This window comes from Eucalyptus grandis, chromosome 11 (genome assembly GCF_016545825.1).
Source record: "Eucalyptus grandis isolate ANBG69807.140 chromosome 11, ASM1654582v1, whole genome shotgun sequence".
NCBI classification, from domain to species: Eukaryota; Viridiplantae; Streptophyta; class Magnoliopsida; order Myrtales; family Myrtaceae; genus Eucalyptus; species Eucalyptus grandis.
Window position 1 is genome coordinate 36,031,533 of NC_052622.1, and position 22,687 is coordinate 36,054,219.

Consider the following 22,687-nt stretch of genomic DNA (forward strand, 5'->3'; position numbering starts at 1 on the left):
TAAAATGCATCGATGCAGAAAGAAAAGACACGACAAAATCTCCAGTGAAAGCATACTGTTCATCTAATTTGGAGCAGATGAATCTAAGATGCGTAACATCTCGGTTAGAATTTCGCCCGGTTTCAGACAACTGGAGTCGATCATGAATGAATAAGATCCAAACGAGCATTCAAGATAACGAGACGTTCGTACAGATAGGTGCCATCGAGTCTCCTTCGTCGTGTCGGAAAACATTGCTCGCTCCGAGTGGAGGTATGAACTAGCCAGGCAGGACCTTGGCCACGTGGAGGCCACACGGCCAAGATGTTCTCCCACCCGCCATGATCCTTGTAACATCCCGGGCCCCACTGTGTAATATTTTCCGCTTTGGGTCACCCGCCCTGGCACGGACGCACCGCCATCCCAGCCACGGTCTTTTCCCTCACGGCTTTAAAACGCGTTACACAGATTAGAGGGATCCAAGCCTTCGCTATAAGATCTCCCCCACGGGCATGGGACACGGTCTTTTCCCTCACGGCTTTAAAACTTACTACGATTAGAGGATCCAAGCCTTCGCTATAGCCCCACGGGCACGAAAGCATTCAAGCCGTGGTTCCACACGCGGTCGGGAGTCGGCTCTGATACCACTTGTAACATCCCGGGCCCCACTGTGTAATATTGTCCGCTTTGGGTCACCCGCCCTAGCGCGGACGCACCGCCATCCCAGCCACGGTCTTTTCCCTCACGGCTTTAAAACGCGTTACACAAATTAGAGGGACCAAAGCCTTATAAGCTAATCAAGATGATGAGGTTATCACACTCTCCACCTCTTAACAGAATAGCGTCCTCGCTATGGCCCCACGGGCATCAGAATAGCATTCGAGCTATGGTCCCACACGCGGTCGGGAGTCGGCTCTGATACCACTTGTAACATCCCGGGCCCCACTGTGTAATATTGTCCGCTTTTGGTCACCCGCCCACCGCCAGCGCGTCTTTTCCCCACGGCTTTAAAAAGATTCGAGCCGTGGTCCCACACGCGGTCTGAGTCGGCTCGATACCACTTGTAACATCCCGGACCCCACTGTGTAATATTGTCCGCTTTGGGTCACCCGCCCTGGCGCGGACGCACGCACCGCCATCCCAGCCACGGTCTTTTCCCTCACGGCTTTAAAACTCGTTACACAAATTAGAGGGACCCAAGCCTTATAAGCTAACCAATATCTCCCTCCCTAGGCGATGTGAGACAAGAGGAGGGCCCCACTGTGTAATATTGTCCGCTTTGGGTCACCCGCCCTGGCGCGGACGCACCGCCATCCCTCGGGCCTTCCCTCTCCCAAGCCATAATATTGTCCGCTTTGGAGGCGCGACCCACCGGCCCGCCCTCCCTCACGGCTTTGTTTTCAGCGTAGCGGAAGCGTACGTGAAACGCGTTACACAGTTAGAGGGACCAAAGCCTTATAAGCTAACCAATACCTCCCTCCCTAGGCGATGTGGGACAAGAGAGGAGGTTGTTACAATCGTCGTCGTCATCCGCGAAGACGACAAGACACAGTGGAACCAAGAAAACATCGATCATTACCCAAAGTCAAATCCCACCCGACAACGCAACAGCACCAAACCTCAAGAAGACGGCGGCGGCGGCGGCGGCCATCACCACCCTCCTATCCGAGAAAGATGGAGACCCACCGATGGCACGAGGGGAAGCTGAGCAACAAGTGGGCGTCGACCGCGGCGAGCATCCTGATCCAGTGCACCAGCGGCTCCCTCTACACCTTCTCCATCTACTCCCCAGCCCTCAAGTCCACCCAGGGCTACTCCCAGTCCACCCTCGACACCATCTCCGTCTTCAAGGACTTCGGTGCCAACTGCGGCGTCCTCTCCGGCATCCTCTACTCCCACGCCAATGATCCCCGCCGCCGCCATGGTGGGCCGTGGGTGGTCCACCTCGCCGGAGCGGCCCAGAACCTCGTGGGCTACTCCTTGTTGTGGGCATCCGTCGCCGGGATCTTGAGCCAGCCTCCCGTCGCAGCCGTGTGCGTGTTCATGTTGGTCGCCGCGCATGCGCAGAGCTTCTTCAACACCGCCGATGTGGTCACGGCAGTCCGCAACTTCCCTGAGTATAGCGGTACTGCTGTCGGGATCATGAAGGTGATTGATTGAGTGTGAATTTAACTTGGTGGATTCGTCATTGTTATTTTAAATTTACTTTCTTTTCACTTATTTGAATTAAAAATTTTAACCTTGATTGATGTTTAATGATATACAAGAATTGGGGTTTTTGATGTTTGTTTTGGATGTGATCCCATATATTGCATCATGTCATCAGCTGAAACTGTAGCTTTTGTTTCGAATCCTTACTAGTAAAACTGGTTTTTGATCTTGATGCAAGTGCAGCAGAAACTTGAAAGACTATATTGCAATTTGTGGATGGACAGTTTTATTGAGCGCTTAAGAGGCACTTTAAATAGTTCAAACCTGTGGAAATTGGACAAATCATTGAGAACAAGATTGTCTATATTTTTAAAAAAATGTTCTATCTACCTCTGCCATTGTGTTTTTGCTTTGCTTCACCACATTTTATAGTTAATAAGTTTAGTTGGATAGTTGTTGATTCCTTTCCTTTGTAGGGATTTATCGGTTTAAGTGGAGCTATACTGATCCAAATATATCAGACAGTATTCAACAATAACCCCGCCGCATTTCTCCTGATGCTTGCCTTATTACCCACAATTAATGCTCTGTTATTCCTGGGGTTCGTAAGAATATACAATGCGAGCACATCAGAAGAGAAGAAACACCTATATGCTTTGTCCTTGGTTGCTCTCGTTGTTGCAGCTTATCTCATGGTTGTTATAATATTGGAAAACATCTTCAAGTGGACGTTCTTGTTGCATCTCTCAGCGTTAGTTTTTCTGCTTCCGTTGCTATTCTTGCCTGTTTTTGTTGCTGCTAGAGCCCCGCAAGGAGATTTCGGGATTGCTGAGCAGATGCCATCGATTGTAAGTGTGGATGAGACTAGCGACCTTGATTGGCTAGAACGCTACAAGAAGGTTTATGATGGAGAAGAAGATCCGAGTGGTTCCGATTATCGGATTCTGCCTGGTGACATTAATGAAGAAATCATAAAAATGACAACAACGACCAGCAGATCGAAAGAGACATTGATTTGTTGCAAGCTATGCGCACTGTCGACTTTTGGATATTATTTCTGGCCATGGCATGTGGCATGGGCTCAGGACTAGCCACGATTAATAACATCAGCCAGCTAGGAGGATCTCTCGGTTACAACAGCGAAGAAGTGAACAGTATGATCTCCTTGTGGAGCATATGGAATTTTCTCGGTCGTTTTGGGGCCGGATTTGTATCAGACTTCTTTTTACATGCCAGAGGGTGGGCTCGGCCATTGTTCATGGCCATAACTCTAGCTGCTCTCACCGTTGGTCATGTGATCATTGGTTCTGGCCTGCCTGGTGCTCTGTACGTGGGCTCAGTTTTGGTGGGTATTTGTTATGGCTCACAGTGGTCACTATGCCGACAATAACGTCTGAGATATTCGGCGTGGGTCATATGGGCACCATATTCAATACCATCACCATGGCAAACCCTGTTGGATCATATGTCTTCTCCATTAGAGTGATTGGGTATATTTACGACAAAGAAGCATCCGGGGAAGGGCTAAAATGTAAAGGAACAAAATGCTTCATGTTGTCTTTCTTCATTATGGCAGGCGCTACTCTTTTGGGTTCTCTTGCGGCGTTGCTATTATTCTTCAGGACAAGATACTTCTACAGCCAGGTTATACTCAGACGAATACAGCATTCCTCAAGGTTGTGAATAGTTAGTTTATTGATGTGGTAGATTACTTCCTGAAGTGGTTTACTCAAGTTTGATTGTAGTCGGTCTTAAAGGCAAGGGAGGCACCATAAGTTGGGTTAGTAATAATAGTCACTATTTATCTTTCTTATGGAAGTTCAATTTGGGGTTCTTCAAGTGCATTGATTCGACAAATTGACAAGATGCATGAATGTATTCAGATAGAACCATAATACTAGGAGAAGCTGATCGAGCAATGAGCGAAGAAGATCCCAGTGGGACCTTCAGTTGGAAGGCAAGAGTTAGAAAATCATGTGGTCATGAGCAGAGATTGAAGATTGATCAGCCTATTGAAAATTGCCCAGCCTTAGCCCTTGATGGTGGTCCTCAGTCCATAACACAGACAACTGCATCACACCTCAGAGGCCGGTGCACTTTTTCAAGGAAATTAAAGTGGCATCATTAGCCAAACAATGGAGCCGGATTTAGTACGTCGATTTGGTTAGTGCGAGTGCTGGCCGAGCAAGTGTCGCATAAATAATGCTTGAGCCGAAATATTTTATTATGGCCCTGTTTGCTTTGTCATCTTTAGTGATCCAATGGTAATCTGCCTCTGGCAATTTGGGTTGGTAGGATGCTGTATTGGAACTCTTTCTCTGGCTAGTTGGCTTGTTGTATATCATTTGTGTCACTAATTTTCAGTTCTTAGTGGTCAAGAAACTGTCTGAAGTGCTTGAAATTCTCTGTTCGAGTGAAGCCATCTTGTTTTATGGTCACTGGATAATATGATAAGGCCAATATTAGAAAGCCATAAAGGGTTTCTAGGAAACAGCATAAGCTTTCCAGAAAAGTAAAAAGCATAGACAAATAAGAAAAATCATCAACTCTTTTGGACCTCCTACTCACGTCGCCTGGACAAATTCCTTCTTTCTCAAAAACTTACAAAAAGTCATTTCATCAAATTACCCCCCAAGACCAGAGATCATCGTGGCTTCTTGTGGCAAGATAATCAGAATTACCATGAAGATGATGCTGCAAATGCTGAAGCTCGTTTTCGATCAGTCTTTCGTCTGGCACCGCATCTTCTTGGCAGCCCCAGCCCCGTCTCTCGATTCGGCACCTCCTTGGGCGCCTTCCTCGACAGCCTCATCTCTGGATTCGCTGGCTCTCTTGGCGGCGGCAGCTGTTTCCTTCGCTTCCTCGAGGGCCTGAATCAACCTCGAGAGACATTTCTCCGCATCATCGTTCGGGGATTTGGGCATAAGGCTCTCGGCAACATCGGCAGGAGTGATCTTCACTTCACTCATCAAGCCGCGAACCGCATTGAACATCGGATGTGTCTCGAGGCTGAGGTAGTTCTTCGCCAGCACCTTGAACCCCTCGAAACAGCAATACGAAAGCTCGATGTGCTTGTCCATCCTGCCACTCCTGATCAGCGCAGGGTCCAAGTTCTCCACGTAGTTGGTGATGAAGACAATGATCCTCTCCGCTCCATAGGCAGACCACAACCCATCGATGAAATTCAAAAGCCCTGAAAGGGTGACCCTGCTGGTGGTATCTACGTACGGGTCTTTCCTGGGAACATCCTTGTTGAGCTTGTCCACGTTGTCGTCCGCCAGTGGCAGCTTCTCGCCCTTCTTCTTCCTCTGCCCCGTGAGGTCGAGAGAGCAGTCGATGTCCTCGATCACGATGATGGACTTGCTCGTCGTCTCGATCAACAGCTTCTGGAGATCGATGTTGTCCTTGACCGCCGTGAGCTCGAGGTCGTACACGTCGTAGTGGAGGAAATTCGCCATGGCGGCGACCATGGTCGAATTGCCCGTGCCGGGAGGCCCGTACAGGAGGTAACCCCGCTTCCAAGCCTTCCCAATCCTGGCGTAGAAATCCTTGCTGGTGCTAAACGTCACCAAGTCCTCCAAAATGTCCCTCTTCTTCTCGGGGTCCATGGCAATGGTGTCGAAGGTGGCCGGGTGCTCGAAAGCGATGTGGCTCCACATTGTGGACTTCATGGACTGCCACTTGTAACCCGGCGAGTTCGTGTACAGCTTCCTCTGCGTATTCCTCGATCTTATCTCCTTCCCTTCTTTGATCACGTGCTTCAGATAGGACTCGGCGATAACCTCTCTGTGCTTCTTGTGGAATGTCAGCCTGTAGAACCTCATCTCCTGATCCGGGTAGTTAGTCAGGGACCGCTGGGGCGGCGACGTGATCTTGTTCGAGGCCCACCAGACCTTGACCCCCCCCGTACTCGTCAGTGACCCTCTCGGACTCCTCGATGGTCAAGACCAAGTTTTTGCTGTCCTTGCCCAGCTCGGCCTTGAGCCGCCTGGCGCTCTTGGAGGTGTTCTTGCTCAGGTAGGCCTCCACGGCGGCGTAGGCCTCGCTGCGCCAGAGCCGTTCGCCGGTATACTCGTTGATGGAGATCTTGATGTGAGGGTGGAAGCAGGCGGTGAGGCGGTGGGTGTACTTCTCGACGTAGCGGCGGAGCTCGTAGGGGCAGTACTGCTGGATGATGGCCCATATGAACATGAAGCTGGCGAGGGCCGAGCCCATGGTCGCCTACATTTCCACCACCGTCGGCGGCATGATGGTGGCCATCAGCATCCGCATGGTTGTCGGGCCCGGCAGGCGCTGGTCCAGCCAACCTCTGTATCCGCTCCATCCGGGAGATGATGGTGAGTTTCACCTGTGTAAAGTAGGGAGGAAAAAGCGAGGGGGGAATATTGGCTGGAGTCCTGATGTAGGGTTCTGAGTTTGTCACGAAAGGAGTAGTACTCATTCACCACCCGTTCATGGGATATCTTGCAGCTAGAAGACAACCGCAGAGACATAACTGTCAAATTGACCATTAATAAATACATAGGCAATCATTTTTTAAAAAATTGCAAAAACTAACGGAGAAGCTCATATCGCATGCAGTCAGTGGTTGGCATATGTTCACATAGTCAGCAACTCAGCAAGAACCATAAGCATTGTTAGGTTAAATCACATGCAAAGGTAAATAAGCTTCTCATGTTCAAAGTCAGATATTCGTATTGGTATATTGCTTTTCAAAATCTTCACTGGATGCAGATCACCGATGCTATATTTTTAAGGAAGAGAAATTGCTGTCTTGATGTAAATGAATACAACAGCAAACTATTGAAGACACCAAAAAGTCTCTAGACACAGGCATCTTAGATAACTTTTCGCATAATGCATCTTTGATCAAAGTTATGGCTAAAGCCAGAAGTTAAAAGTTAACACCACAGCAAGATCCAAGCATGAGAGACCTAGAGCCAGTCACTCAACAGACATGCGCTAAACCAAGATCAAGTGAGCAATCTAGTAAAGTCACCCGACACCATTTGGAACTTCCGAGAAAACCATGCGCTAATAGCACAACTATTAGTGCATAATAGTGCTAGGTAAAAACCAGTGCAAATCTTTAGAATTTTAGCTAAAGCTCTTAAACTTTTCATGCACTCGGTTCGACTGCACTTCATGTGAGGCATTGACTAAACTATTGTTCTATGTTTTTGGAGAAGTCTGTGTATGATTCTAACCTAGATACCCTTTCATCAATCAAGGAGACAGCAATGACAGTTACATGCTATTAAAAGACAATTCTTTGAATGACTAATGATGTTAATCACCAGGCATTAAAATGCACAACCATAAAATAAAGAACGTCAGCAATAAACTTATAGCTTTTAGGAGGTTAATTTACATTGTATGGTTATGCAAATACAAGAAAATTAATAACAGATATATAAACGCTTGTCTATACATTTGAGAAGATGCCTATAATTTGTTGAACGAAACAAATCCTTAGATATAATTGTGCACATACTGTTATAAGGGTTCTGAAATCATGAATGCAAAGAAAATGCCAATTTCTACCTTCGCTTGTCCTTATTATTGCTGGCATTTAGAAGAGCACGAGCTTCTGCAACAAGCCGGCAACCACCAAGGCTACAACACAAGCAACGAGTACAGGTATACAAGTCATATTAGTAGTAAAGAGATGTCATTCAGTTAACAACTCGGAAAAATTAGACAACAAAATCAATACGACTGATTTCAGTCTGAAGGATCCGACAAAGAATTAATCATCATTATGTCACTGCTCAAACTATATCTCTGTAAATTTGGCCAAATTTGCATGTGATCAAACTCATAAAGTTTAAAATGACAATTTCAAAATTTTTACTTTGTTCGGCTGTTGAAATATCTCATATACGTTATATGTCCGTATTTAGATAATACGGCCATGTCATGGAAGTAGCCCTCCAAAAATTGAGCATTGGAATGCGGCGTCCAACTAGTATGGAACTAGGCCAATAATAACATTCAAAAGCGGACAAGCCTATATATGTGATGTCATATGCACACTTTATGCGTTGAAACAAACTTGACAGTCTGGCAACATCACAGATCCTTAATGATAGGCTTGATGTATATAATGCGCCGCATTCACCACTTAGTTGGAAGTTATCTCATTGACTAATGTTTCTGAACAACAATGCGGATCAAATCACGAGGTTGAAAACGCTCATGCTCAAAATTCTTCACGCGCTAGTCCCATTGGAATGTACGAGACAGTTGCCACACACGCCACAGCCAAACAAATTCTCAATAACAGATAAGGAAATCTACCGTCATCTGGTTTTTCCAATAAACACGGACATAGGCCACTGATCAGCCTTCTCGCAAGCGCATAATTCAAACAGGATTGATCTTTCCTAATGCAGCATGCTAAGAATATGACTTGATGGTTTTATTAGTGATGGGCTTATGGCCCGTCCGCCCATGTTGGGCCTAAAAGCCCGGCCCACGGAATTAGGGCCCGTTGATAAGGGAACGTATAAAAGGGATGAGAGAGAGTGAGGACGCACCCTTTGGCCATTTTAACGTACGTTCCTCACTCTCTCTTTCCCTTCAAAATGCTTAAGGCGACGCCGTTTCCCTTTCAAGGCGAATTGACATCATCGGATCAGAATTTCTTCCTCGATCTTCGGCATTGGTGTCTAATATGTGGCTAACAAGGTACGCTCGAATCCGTGGTGTGCTTTACGATCGGTGATACGTGTTTTTCCCGGGCCTCATCTTCCGCATTGATTTAGGGGTTCGATTTAGTGTCGAATCCACTTTTCGGGGATCCGTTATTCCCAACATTGGTATCAAAGCTCTAGTTCACGTTTTCTTGACCTGTTTGATGTTTTTTTGATTGATTTTTCGCTAAAATTTTCAGCCGTACGGATCCGAGCAAGAAATCCCGACACCCGAGCCCTGTTCGTCCTTTTTTTTGAGTTTCCGTAAGTCGAAATCAATTTCTGAAGGAACTAGGTGAAAGAGGTCGTCGAGGCGAGTCCGGCGACATGTTGTGCGCCGCCGGGTGATGCCGCACGCGCCCACACACGCGACAACAAGCCGCTGCGCGTGGGCGTGACGCGCCCGAAGCGCTGGCATCGGCCAGCGCGTGCGTCCCACGCGTCGGTCGGCGAACTGGCACGTGCGCGATGCCGGCAGCAAACCGGCACGCGCCGGTCGGCGGACCGACGCGTGCTAACGTCAGCATGACGTCATCCAACGGTCAGTAACCGCTGGGATGACGTCATCGCTGACGTCAGCGCCGACGACGGTTGGCCGGGCGGTCACCGGCCGGCGAGCCGACCCGACCCGACCCGCGGACGCCTGGCACGCGCGCGGCACGTGCGGTCGGTTCGTCCGACCCGGCCCGATCGGCCCGACCGGTCCGATTGGTCCGTCCGGTCCGACGACCTGATCGTTGACCCGTTGACCGTTGACCGACGACCGTTGACCGTTGACCGTTGAAAAAAAAAAAAAAAAAAAAAGGATTTGTTTCTTTTTCAAAAATGTCTGTGTGGGTTAGAGGTAATCCATTTTTTATTTTGCATTTGTTGTATGAATCATAAAAAATTATATATTTTCCATTTTGTTTATTGTGGATTATAAGTGATCCATTTTAGTTACGCATTTGTTGTAGGAACTATGATGCGTTATGCACGGATACTGCAGTCTCGAGAACGGACGAAGGTCCCTAGACTGAAAAAGTTGATGAAAGAGTTAGCTGATTATCGGTGGCATGATGGTGATTTAGTATCACACGTGGTCGGGGGTCAATCGATGATACAAGAAATCATCTGGAATGGTTATCTTATGCCAGATTTTGAAAAGGTGCCAGCTTTGATAAACACTCTTCCACCACGAATGGCAAGTAGTGTTAGATCGGCTATGGGAGGTCAACGTAGTCCCGGGTTATAGCAGGCTAGTAGAAGCTTTTGTAAGAGAATACTATAGGATTGAGTTGGCCAAAACTTCAACCCTTAGATTGAGCGCCACATGGCGTAGAGTAAATGTGCCTTGGTGGCGACATGAAAGCTCTCTAAAAGTTTTTCCATGATTGGCAAATGTGTCTTCAGTTTTCTCAGATATTTTGACTAATAAATTAGAAGGGACATTCCATGTTTATTTCTTAGATTAGTTTGAGATGTTTTTTTAGTGTTAAATATCTCTTTCTATGTTGATATTTTGTTTTGTATATATTACTTAGTGTAATGGATTGTTGTATTATGTGAAAGCATTGTTATTCTATTGGATATTAAATTATCTGTTGCTTTATGTTATTGCTGATTGCTATAGGTAGTTAGCTGTGGGTAGTTCATAGAAGTTTTTGTAACTTCATAGAATTTATTTTGCATAAGACAATTATATTAATAATAGTTTTAAGTTAGGATTTTTGGAGGATGATTGGAAACGTAGTGACATTTTGATTTTGAAACCTTACTTGAAATTATTCATTGATATGATGGGTCTGTGCAAAGTGGATGCATAACTGATAGGCATTAATTATTCGTGCATATATGTCTGATGTGTTCAGATTGATGGTTTCAGCAACTAAGAACGTAATTGCTGAAATGAACGGCAACAATTGTGAAATATTGAAAATGAAGATTCAATATGTGCTAGAAAAGCAAGAAGCACTAGAAGCTCTTGACCATGTTATGGAAGATCTTGAGGATGCTGTGCGCCACCTTGAGCTGGTAAAGGACCGCTTGACGGCATGTGAGCCGAAAATAAATATTTGCAATGCTGGTTCTAGCTCAGAAAGGGCTTTGAGCTCTAAGCGCAAACGTATTGATTCATTCAATATGTGGGAAAGCAAATGATCAAGTCCTTATTGCAAGAGATCAAGAGTTAACCAACACAAGAGAGGAAAACGTCCTCAAGTGAAGAAAATGTCAAGGGTGAGGTGTTACAATTGTGATAAGAAGGGTCACTATGCTCGCGACTGTTGTGAGCCAAAGAAGGTAAACACCTCTTGTACATTTGAGAACTTAGCTTATGTGTCAAGTTCTGTATTATTGGCTGAATCCAATCCTTTGTGGACTATAGATTCAGGAGTGACAGATCATGTAGCAAAGGATAGAGGATCCTTCGTGGAATTCCGACGAATACCAACTGGAACTAAGTGGATCTATGTGGGAAACAACTCCAAAGCTGGAGTTAAAGGGATTGGCACCTGCCAACTGAACATGTGTGGTGGGCGCACCTTATTCCTACATGATGTTCTATATGCTCTGGAGATTCGTCGAAATTTAAGTGTCTGTTTTGATGTTGGTTAAGCTTGGTTTTAGTGTGAACTTCCGTAATAACGGTGTAGATTTGTATTTGGATACAAACTACTATGATTGTGGTCACTTTCTGGATGGTTTTATTGTACTAAATGTTGACTGTGGTGATGTCAATGTTTGTTATTCCCTTATTTCACGTCTTCTATTTCATATGATAATGATGTAAATGTGTGGCATGCTAGACTTGGTCATATTGGCCAATAATGAATGAATAGACTGGCCAAAGAGGATTTGTTGGGCAACATTGAAAAAGTCGATTTGCCCATATGTGAGCATTGCCTAGTAGGGAAAACGATAATGAAACTATTTGGAAAAGATAAAATAGCTGAATTTCATCTGCATTTATGATCATTATGACGTCTGTGGTTCAATGAATGTGAGAAGAAGGCATGGAGCTGTTTATTTCATCACTTTTATAAATGATTATACTCGATTCGGATATGTCTATTTGATTTCTCATAAATCTAAAGCATTATGTTGTTTCAAAAGGTTTATGAACTTGGTTGAAAATCAATTAGACAAAAAAAATAAAAGTATTAAGATCCGATCGAGGTCGAGAATATTTATCTGATGAGTTCAGAAAATAATGTGATGAAAAGGAATAGAAATACAGTTGTCTATTTCATATACTCCTCAACAAAATGGTGTTGCAGAGAGAAAAAACAGAACCCTACTAGAAATGGTTAGGTCCATGATGGCGCATGTTAACTTACATATCACTTTTTGGAGTGATGCGTTGTTAACTGCTGCCTATATACTTAACCGGGTGCCTTCCAAATTAGTTAGTTCCACTCCATATGAGTTATGGACAGGTAGAAAACCGGACTTAAGTTTTCTTAAGCCATGGGGTTATGCTGCCTATACTCATAAATCCTCTCACAAGTTTGGGAAATTGGGTCCTAAAGGAAAGTAGAGTATTTTAATGAGATACTCCGAACACTCGAAAGGGTATGTGTTCATATGTGAGCAGGAAAGTGGGAGTATAACTGAATTTGAATCACGGGATGTCACATTCTTAGTGGATGAATTTCCTAAGAAGGGCAAAATTGGGGAAGATTACTTCCTATTTGAAACCTTGGATCAAGATAATGATATTAGTGGAGTTCGTCCAAGTGGGAGTAATATGAGAAGTGGTGAATAGAATTCAACTCATTCTCAATTACAACCATATGATGAGACGATGTCATCATTATTTAATCCTAGTGGGAGCATTATGGGGAATGATATGCTAAGTGTACAATCTCCCATACGGCGAACAAGTCGCCAGACTATTCCCCGTCAAAGTTTTGACATTGAAAAGGAAACTTTTATGGTTGCTCCACAAGATGAGGATGAGCCAAGAAATATTAATGAGGCTCTAAATTGCCCTAATAATGAAAAATGAATTTATGCAATGAAAGAGGAGATTGAGTCAATGAAATCAAACTAAGTCTGAGAACTGGTTGATCTTCCAAAAGGACGCAGAGCTATTGGGAACAAGTGGATTCTCAAAATAAAGCGAAAGGCCGATGGCTCGATAAAAAAGGCATAAGGCTCGCCTTGTGGCGAAGGGGTATAATCAACATGAAGGAATTGATTATGAAGATATGTTTTCTCCTGTAGTGAGATTTACCTCGATTCGCATTATTCTGGCAATAGTGATTAGTATGGATCTTGAATTACATCAAATGGATGTAAAGACTGCTTTCCTCAATGGAGAATTAGAGGAAGGAACATATATGGAACAACATGCTGGTTTCATAGTGAAAGGCCAAGAAGAAAATGTATGTTGACTTTTGAGGTCGATATGTGGCCTTAAGTAGTCGTCAAGACAATTGTATATACGTTTTCATAATGCCATAATGGCATATGACTTTACAATGATAGATGAGAATCATTGTATATATATCAAAAGATCCAATGATCATTTGTGATCATATCATTATATGTTGATGATATACTAATTGCCGAAAGTAATATGGAGTTTGTTAATAATGTCAAGAGTTGGTTGTCTTCCAATTTTGAATTGAAGGATATGGGATTTTAAACCCATAGACACTCCTATTGCAAAAGGTGAAGGATTGAGCCATAGACTGTGTCCAAGGACTCCATAAGAGAAGGAACAAACGAAATATGTTTCTTATGCTAGTGTTGTTGGGAGCTTGATGTACGCTATGATGTGTACAAGACCTAACATATGTTATGCAGTTGGAATGGTGAGTAGATATCAATCCAATCCAGGTCAAGCACGTTGGAAAGCCGTTAAATGAATATTAAGGTATCTAAAGGGGATTGCTGATTATACGTTGAGTTATTATGGAAATGATCTGCAACTCAAAGGCTATTCTGATGCTGATTGGAGAGGAGATTTAGATGAAAGAAAATCTACCTTTGGGTTTGTTTTCTTACCGAATAATGGCACCATATGTTGGAGCAGTAAGAAACAAAAGTGTATAACCTTGTCCACGATGGAAACTGAGTTCGTGGTATTATCAGCAGCAATATAAGAAGATGTTTGGCTTAAGAGATTATTGGATCATTTAGGTGTTATTGGAAGTGCTACAGATTCATTGTTGATTAACTGTGATAGCCAAGCAGCAAAAGCGTACACCAAAGATCCAAAATATCATGGCAAGACCAAACATATAGATACCAAGTATACTTTTGTCAAGGATATGATTGCACGAAAAGATGTGAACTTAGAGTACATACTACGCATAAAATGGTAGCAGATCCTATAACAAAGCCAATACCTAGAGATGTGTTTTGTGGCCATGTGAAATCTCTAGGATTGCGTAGAGTCTGATGTACTGGATTGTAATTTCCCTGAAGCGTTCACATTTGATGAATCTGTGTTTTTCATCATTAATGCCTATAAATCTTTGTTTGATCTTTATATATCTTAATGCTTAGTGCATTACTTTAACTTGAGAAAGTATGTCGGACAGATATAAGATTAGCCCACTCACACGGGTAATCGCATCTATTTACTGTGTGATAAATAGATATGAGACTGTTTTTAAGCTTATTATCTAGGTGATAATCGAGAGCTCAAGCTTAAAATACGTATGTCGCCTTAACTGGGTGTTAAGATGAGGACATAATACTTTCTATGTCCAAAAGTAAAATACCCCACATATTTTACTTTATTTGTCTATGATGCCAAATGTGAGTTCTGATGAATTTTGTGAATGAGTAGATATGTGAACTCAAGTTAGACATTGGGTATGTCTAAACTATCATATGTACGGTATTGAAAGGTATAGACATACGCTCCATGGGAAAGGAGTTAATACCGTAATACGTATTTCATACTACGTATGCATGAGACGACCAATAAGAGTGGCAAAAGTTTGATCTCAACTTTTATGTCGTGTGAGACTCTTGAGGAAAAGAGTTCATCAATTTTTTAGTCCTTTCATGACTCTTACTTATTCTCAAAATTTCTATTTAGTGTTTGCTATCTTATGATGTTGCCAATGGTCATGAGTTGATTCGATCTAATGGGGCATATCTAGAAAAGCAAGCTGAACTGAAATTGAGAGTTTGAAGGAAAGAGAAAGATCGAATTTGGAGAATCACATTATAGTTTTGTATTCACTAGTTAACCAATTATGACTGTCTTTGGGATAATCATAATTGTGAATATATATATATATATATATATATATATATATATCATTATTTAAAAGAGATCAAGAGAGATATAAATGTGATCGATCGATCTATAGTACTACATACTAAATCTACTCAGGATGTGATACCCATTATGAGCTGCTATATATTCCTAACAGATATATGGCAACAAGCTCTCAAAGTATGCTGGTCGCACGGATTATTCACCGGTATGAATGTTGAAGAGAGGTAAAGAGAATCATGTTCAGCCCACCATGTGCGAGTGGGAGATGATGGTTTTATTAGTGATAGGCTTATGGCCCGTCCGCCCATGTTGGCCTAAAAGCTCGGCCCACGGAATTAGGGCCCGTTGATAAGGGAACGTATAAAAGGGATGAGAGAGAGAGAGAGAGAGGACGCACCCTTTGGCCATTTTAACGTACGTTCCTCACTCTCTCTTCCCTTCAAAATGCTTAAGGCGACGCCGTTTCCCTTTCAAGGCGAATTGACATCATCGGATCAGAATTTCTTCCTCGATCTTCGGCATTGGTGTCTAATCTGTGGCTAACAAGGTACGCTCGAATCCGTGGTGTGCTTTACGATCGGTGATACGTGTTTTTCCCGGGCCTCGTCTTCCGCATTGATTTAGGGGTTCGATTTAGTGTCGAATCCACTTTTCGGGGATTCGTTATTCCCAACATGACTAAAAGGGGAAACTTTTGAACACACGTGCTGGAAATGTTCTACTCTTGAAGATGTTGAGTATTTCATGTCAAGAAATTAATTTCAAAAAAATTTCACGCATAACATACCAATAAAATCGAATAGTTACCCTTCTTGGAAATTAAAGTAACATTGTTTATCTACCTGCTGCCACCTTCTGCGATCCGTAAAGCAGCAGTAGCGAGAAAAACATAATTCACTCTCTTTGCATTCCTGAAAACAATCATCAAAATCACCCACCGATTATCAGCGACCGAGAAGCCAGAAAAGAATATGTACTTGGAGCACGCGACCGTCGAAGTCAAGAAAATTGAAGTTTACAGAAGGTAGGCTAGCTCTCTCATGCTGTTGTCACCGTCTGTCAGGAGTTTGTCGATGAGATCCATCATGAAATTTGGAATATTTGAGTTTCGTACTCTCTTGGTCTACTCATACTCTCCATCCATGATACCCTAGACAAATGGTAAAAATGGAGACTCGAAATGTCAACTGTCAAAAAGAAGAAATAACTATTAAAGTCACAAGTACTTTGTGAGATCCTCTGTAATATGGTTAACCCCAAGCTAACTCTCCAACCATGAAAAGGAATTAAACTAAAATAAAAAATAAAAACCATGTTCATCTTCCCTTTATAACCTATACAATAACCCTCCATCCCAAAAAAAAAATCATTTCGTGACGGCAAAAGACACAGTAAGATAGAGGTTGGGACACCTGGAGTGCCATAACTTGGCACGGAGGGACACTTAAGTGCCATAATTTTAAAATGGTACACTTGAGTGTCAATATTGGAGTAAAATGGGACACTTAAGTGCCACTCCAGCGAAAATCCGGCCAAATGGCTGCGACGTGGCCATTTTCCGGCGAGTTTGATTCAAAACGGCGTCGTTTTGCACGCTAACGTGGCGGAGAAAATGCAAAAACGATGTTGTTTGTGTCTACGTGTAAATAATAATCTAAAAATTTTATTTAAAAAATATTAAAAATTCAAAAAAAAAATTAAGAAAAATTTTAAAATCTTAAAAAACTAAGAAAATTTAAAAAAATTTAAAAAAAAAAAAGGGAGGGAAAAAAAAAAAAGGGGGAGGGTCGGCCGGGGTCGCGCCCTCGGTCGACCCACGGGGGGGGTGAGCCTCGCCCTTAGATCCGGCAAGGGCTCGTAGCCCTTGCCGTCGATCGGCCGGGGTCGGCGACCCCCCCCCCCTTTTTCTTTTTTTTTTTTAAATTTTTAAATTTTCTTAATTTTTTAAAATTTTAAAATTTTCTTAATTTTTTAAAAAATTTTAAAATTTTCTTAATTTTTAAAAATTTTTAAAATTTTCTTATATTTTTTAAAATTTTTAATTTTTTTGAATATTTTAAATAAAATTAATTTAAAATCTAGTTTAATTAATTTTTATATTATTATTTACACGTAGACACGAAACAGCGTCGTTTTTGCATTTTCTCCGCCACGTCAGCGTGCAAAACGACGCCGTTTTGGAACAAATTCGCCGGAAAGTCGCCACGTCAACCGTTTGGTCGGATTTTCGCCGGAGTGGCACTTAAGTGTCCCATTTAACTTTAAAACTGGCACTCAAGTGTACCATTTTAAAGTTATGGCACTTAAGTGTCCCTCCGTGCCAAGTTATGGCACTTAGGCTGTACTTCTGCCTAGTAAGATATCATATAAAATAATTTTACGGATCGTCTGATGGACAAAACCTAGTGCTACTCGTCTCATGGTACAAGTATACGAGAAACAATCTGCATTTTCCTACAAAAGAAGCAATCAAGGTGGACTGCATAATCATGCATATATACATAGACCGACACAAGACGATCAAGAAGGTCATGTTCATCAGCTTAAAAGTGGGCTTGCTCGCTCATCGTTCAGGAAGCGAAAAGGACGACCACTTCTTTCGCCAGGCAAACAACGTCAAAATCTTAAACGTGCGTACGACTGATGATCCAGCGAAAAGAGAGACGCTATGGAGATGAAAGCGGTCACCTCGTTCTTCGAGTTGTCAATGTAGTTCTGGAGCCTCTAGCGAGCCATTTTCCTCCTCCTTTCTTTCCTCACGCAACACAGAGCGATGTAGAAGGAGATGGAGCAGGCAAAGAAAGTTAGGAAGTTAAAAAGAGTCGGGGGCGGGGTTTAGGGAAGCTGGACATTACTAGAGGCTTCCAGTTTTGACCCCGGAGCGAAGGAGCAAGGCAAGTCAAATGTGCTCCGAAAACCGTGTTGTAAATCGTTTTCATATCGAGGAACCGATTTAACATTAAATTCACGGACTACGTTAATATTCAAAGGATTATGTTAACGGATGTCTCAAGAACATTGAGTTAAGTAATCAATTAAAAAAATTGTAACTTTTTTTAGTACTCGGACTATGAAAATTATATTAATTTGAATTGAGTACGCTTAAGTTGATCAATTGTTTATGTGCTGATTAATTATAATTTTAACATTCAGACAGGATTCTACGGATTGCACGAGAAATTCAATCCAGTCTTTCTTCGCTTTGGGCCTACATGACAACGTTTCTGTTTCTTCAAATTTTTGTTATTTGCCCTTGACTGCCAACGACCATCATCGCCGCCGCCCACACCCCATCGACCACCCCGCTAGCCGACGACCACCACTGATCACCACACGATAGCCGCATAATAGTTGCACGACAGCCGCCCGATCGCCGCACGACAGCCGCTCGACCGCCGCACGATAGCCGCACAACAGTTGCCCGACCGCCGCACGATAGCTGCCTGACAGATGACCGTTGATCGTCGTCGTCAACCACCGCCTACAACCCACCGACTACCGTCCTCTCCCGCGGCCGGTAGTGACGGTCACTGGGTTGTGGGTGATAATCATGTGACGATGATTGGTAGCCGGCAGCAGTAGGGAGCAGTCGTGCGGTAGCTGGCAACGGCTGGCGATCTATGAGTAAGAAGAAAAACGAATAAATACAAAAATTTATAAATCGCACCAAATGCATTTATATTTTTTTTTTATTTTAAGAATAGAAATTTTGTATCGTTACCAAACATATTATTTTACTAAAAAAATTATTCCTCGAAGTAAAAATAAAAAAGAACCATTTCTGAAAAGAAACTGTTTTTCGGATTAGAAGCGTTACCATGCGCACCCTTTTTGTCTTAAGAAAATGAAAAGAGCACAAAGCCAAGCTGAGTGGGCCCCATCACGTTTCTAGAGCGTGTGGGGCCGGTTTGCGCCGTGCCAAGTTACTATTGGTTGGAAAGCAGTAGCGCTGCCTTCACTTATTCGAGAATTTAGTTTAAGATATAAAAAAATTTCTTGACTTTCTCTTTAAGATTTAAATTATCATTCAACATGAAGAAAATATGTGTAAATCTATGTATTGACATTAATATCGTGAGAATTTTGGTTCCTAAAGATTGAATAAAATCGAAGTGCATCTATAAAAAATTTTAAATTGAACAAAAGTACAAAATATAAAACATAAAATAACAATCTATCCAAACACGTCAAATCATTTGTTTAAAAAAACTTTTCAAGCAAGTTTTTATCATGAGATTCATTCTCGCTTGTTGAGGAAAACTACATTGAAAACGCAATTGATAAAAAGCGAAGACGATTTTTCAGTAAAGAAATAAGAAACCATTCCTCTTTTACAAATGGATCAAGAAATCAAGTTCAATTATCCTGGATGGTTCAAGCATTCCCAAAGTTCGCTTCAGTTTTGTGAGCTTTGATGATTTAACTGTTTTGTTAGATTGGTTATTGTTAGCGAGTGTTGACTTGGGGGTTTGGCAAGTTTTATCTTAATGTGTTAAATCAAGACTCTTTGAGCAGTTGATTAATCCATCTTTTTTAAAAATAAAATAAAAAAAGGTATTGATGGTTGGCTACTAGACATGTAATCCGATTTTGCAGATGAGTTAATGATGTGGTCAATTGTCCAAAGAGAAAGCCAGAATTTACATTGGTAATCGAATTAGAACAAACCTCTGAATACTGCAAAACAAATTAAACTTTTGATAGTGAAAAGAATTTAAGATTAGCCCATTGTTTGCGTTAAGTTCTAAGTTCCATGGTGGTTTCAAGAATCTATACGACAATTACAAGTTCCGGGCTCTTAAAACTTGGAACAAGCATGCTTGTTAGGTAAAATATGATTGGGTTTAGGTTTGTACTTGTCCTTGTCAAGCGAGTTAAGTAAACTTGCTGTTGGATTATATTGGAATCAAAGAGTGGATTAGGTTGGGTGAAGGTTGGGAGGGAAAATTATGAAGTCCTTATATCAAGTTAAATAAACATGATTATATCGGAGCGCTCGAACGCATTTCTGCCCTCGGGCCACATGGAGACCCAGCACGAGATCCCGTTGTCTTTCAGCAGGCAAAAGATGCACATTTTAGGACATCCACGCAACCCCCATCTGCACAAGAACCGAGATGTCGACCGAATTTGGCAGGACGTGGCTGCGTCTCGAGTGAAGTTGTGCGTAACGGCCTTGGTTGGGCAAGAGAGGGAGGGAGGCATTATGGACGAGACGCCCAAGCGCCCCACACACCTCCGGACCGAGACTTGGGAGCGCACTTGCCCTGCCAATGGCTCCTCCTATTTTCTTGTCGTTTTCGCCAGTTGGAACTTACTAGTAACTCATGCACAGCTCAAACTGGAGTGGGGGACCAACCTCGTTTTGATCGAAGCTGCAATTACTGTCTGAAAAATCCCTTGATAAGGCAAGAAATTCATCGTGGGGTTGAAAAGGTGCAATTTGCCAAACAAAAATACCCTGCTTTAATTAGGTTTCCATGTATTGAAAAGTGAAAATCCACATTTTTTTAATAGTAGTCAGTGAATTTTCTATTCATGACGTGACCAATAGAATGCCAGAGGAGGTCAACTGGTTTAATAGCCCTCTATAAAAGCTTTCATTCCTCTTCTTTTTTTCTCTCTCCTCTTATCTTTATTACCTTAAACCATCTCTTTTGACAGAAACCTCTAGTGGATAGACTTAACATGTTTGGAGGGGATAAGCTAGTTAGGAATTTTTCCAAGAAAAATAAAGGCAAGAAATTCATCATGGGATTGAGAATGTGCAATTTGCTTGACAAAAATACCCAGCTTTAATTAGGTTTCCAAAAGTGAAAACCCACATTTTTTTAATTGTAGCAAGTGAATTTTCATGACATGACCAATGGAAGGCCAGAGGAGGTCAACTGGTTTAATATTCCTCTTCTTTTTTTCTCTCTCCTCTTATCTTTATTACCTTAAACCATCTCTTTTGACAGGGATCTCTAGTGGATAGACTTAACATGTTTGGAGGTGATAAGCTAGTTAGGAATTTTTTCGAGAAAAATAAAGGCAAGAAATTCATCGTGGGATTGAGAAGGTGCAATTTGCTTGACAAAAATACACAGCTTTAATTAAGTTTCCAAAAGTGAAAACCCACCTTTTTAAATTGTAGCAAGTGAATTTTCATGACATGACCAATGGAAGGCCAATGAGGTCAATTGGTTTAATAGCCCCGCTATAAAAGCTTTCATTCCTCTTATTTTTTTCTCTCTCCTCTTATCTTTATTACCTTAAACCATCTCTTTTGACATGGAGCTCTAGTGAATAGACTTAATATATTTGGAGGGGATAAGCTAGTTAGGAATTTTTCTGAGAAAAATAAAGAAAAAAGCCAAAGAATAATCTTAAAGTAGGTGTGGAATTAAGTCATCAACTAATTTATGGGGCATCCCATATTGGTAAGTACATCATTTTTTTAAGTGAACTGTCATTAGAAAAGTATTGTAATGGGACTATATAACGCAAATGAAGGAGTTGCTCTCTTATCATAGCAAATAAATAGGGGACACTACAAATGGAAACTAGTGGTTGAGTGACAAAACCATCCCTAAAGCTGAAAAAGACTAAATGGTTAAGCAATGAAACCGTCCCTAAAGCTGAAAAAGACATCCCCAAACAGGTTTGTGAAGCCCATCGCCGGGGCTATTGCCGGAGCCATCCCTAAAAGAAAATTTAGGGACGGCTTGTTGCCGTCTCCAGAACTTGCTTGAGATTGTTGCCTTCTTGTATTTGAATTTAAGCAGAAACGATCAAAGAACTTGCTATTCATCACTGTTGAAACAGTCAATGTGTTAGTCAAAATGGGCTTAGGGTTTTTAGGCTCTGACCAAACAAACTCGGGCCTTGCTTGATAAATTGAGAGCTACTCACTAATCAGAAATTTACTTGGCAATAAAGGAAAATTGCCAGGTGAATTTATATATGTCCAGTTTCTAACGGACATGAAATCGTAGACAAATTCTAGAATCCATTAAGAATGCTCCAATTGACCAAATTAAGTGACTCCTTCCCTCCTCAAAATATTCAAGAAATTTTGTCCACATTCAATCTTTAATCAAATCGGCTCCAAAATGTTTATGTGTAATATTTTCGAGTGATTAAACGTGATCTTGGACACTTTATAGAAATGGTGAACGTCTTTAAGTGCTTTTCCTAGCTTGTATTAGTTTAATTTTACTATACTAATCAATGAGTATTGAGCCTGTCTTTTCCAATTTTTCCCCAGATCAAGCTCAAGCTGCCCATGTCAAGAAAAATGAAGTTCTTACAGTTACAGACGTAAGAAGACAGGGCCTTGGTTAGAAGCTTTGTTTTGCAGTTTTGATCAAAACTTCTTCCGGCCCAAATCAGGTTTGCAAGTAAAAACCGCAAGAGGACGAAGTAAACCAGATTTGCTAGTACGAGTAAACATAGCCCAACCCTTTCAAACATCAGAAAGATGTATCATGGTGGTGAGATACGATATAACATAAGCAAACATCAGATCAAGGCTTTAAGCAGCAATTAATGACTTCGTAACGATGCTGAAATTTACAAATATGATTTTAGCAAAGGATCTAGTGGATCAATGGAAGGCTCACCTCCCCGCATCCCAGGAGTTGGCTATTTCATTACT

At 42.1% G+C, this 22,687-nt stretch overlaps 2 pseudogenes; one reads left to right on the forward strand and one right to left on the reverse strand.

Annotated features, from left to right (window-relative positions):
- The first annotated feature begins 1,653 nt into the window (after positions 1 to 1,653).
- LOC104427826 lies at positions 1,654 to 4,474 on the forward strand (annotated as a pseudogene).
- A 96-nt stretch (positions 4,475 to 4,570) lies between these two features.
- Positions 4,571 to 6,420, reverse strand: LOC104427827 (annotated as a pseudogene).
- Between the last annotated feature and the right edge of the window lie 16,267 nt (positions 6,421 to 22,687).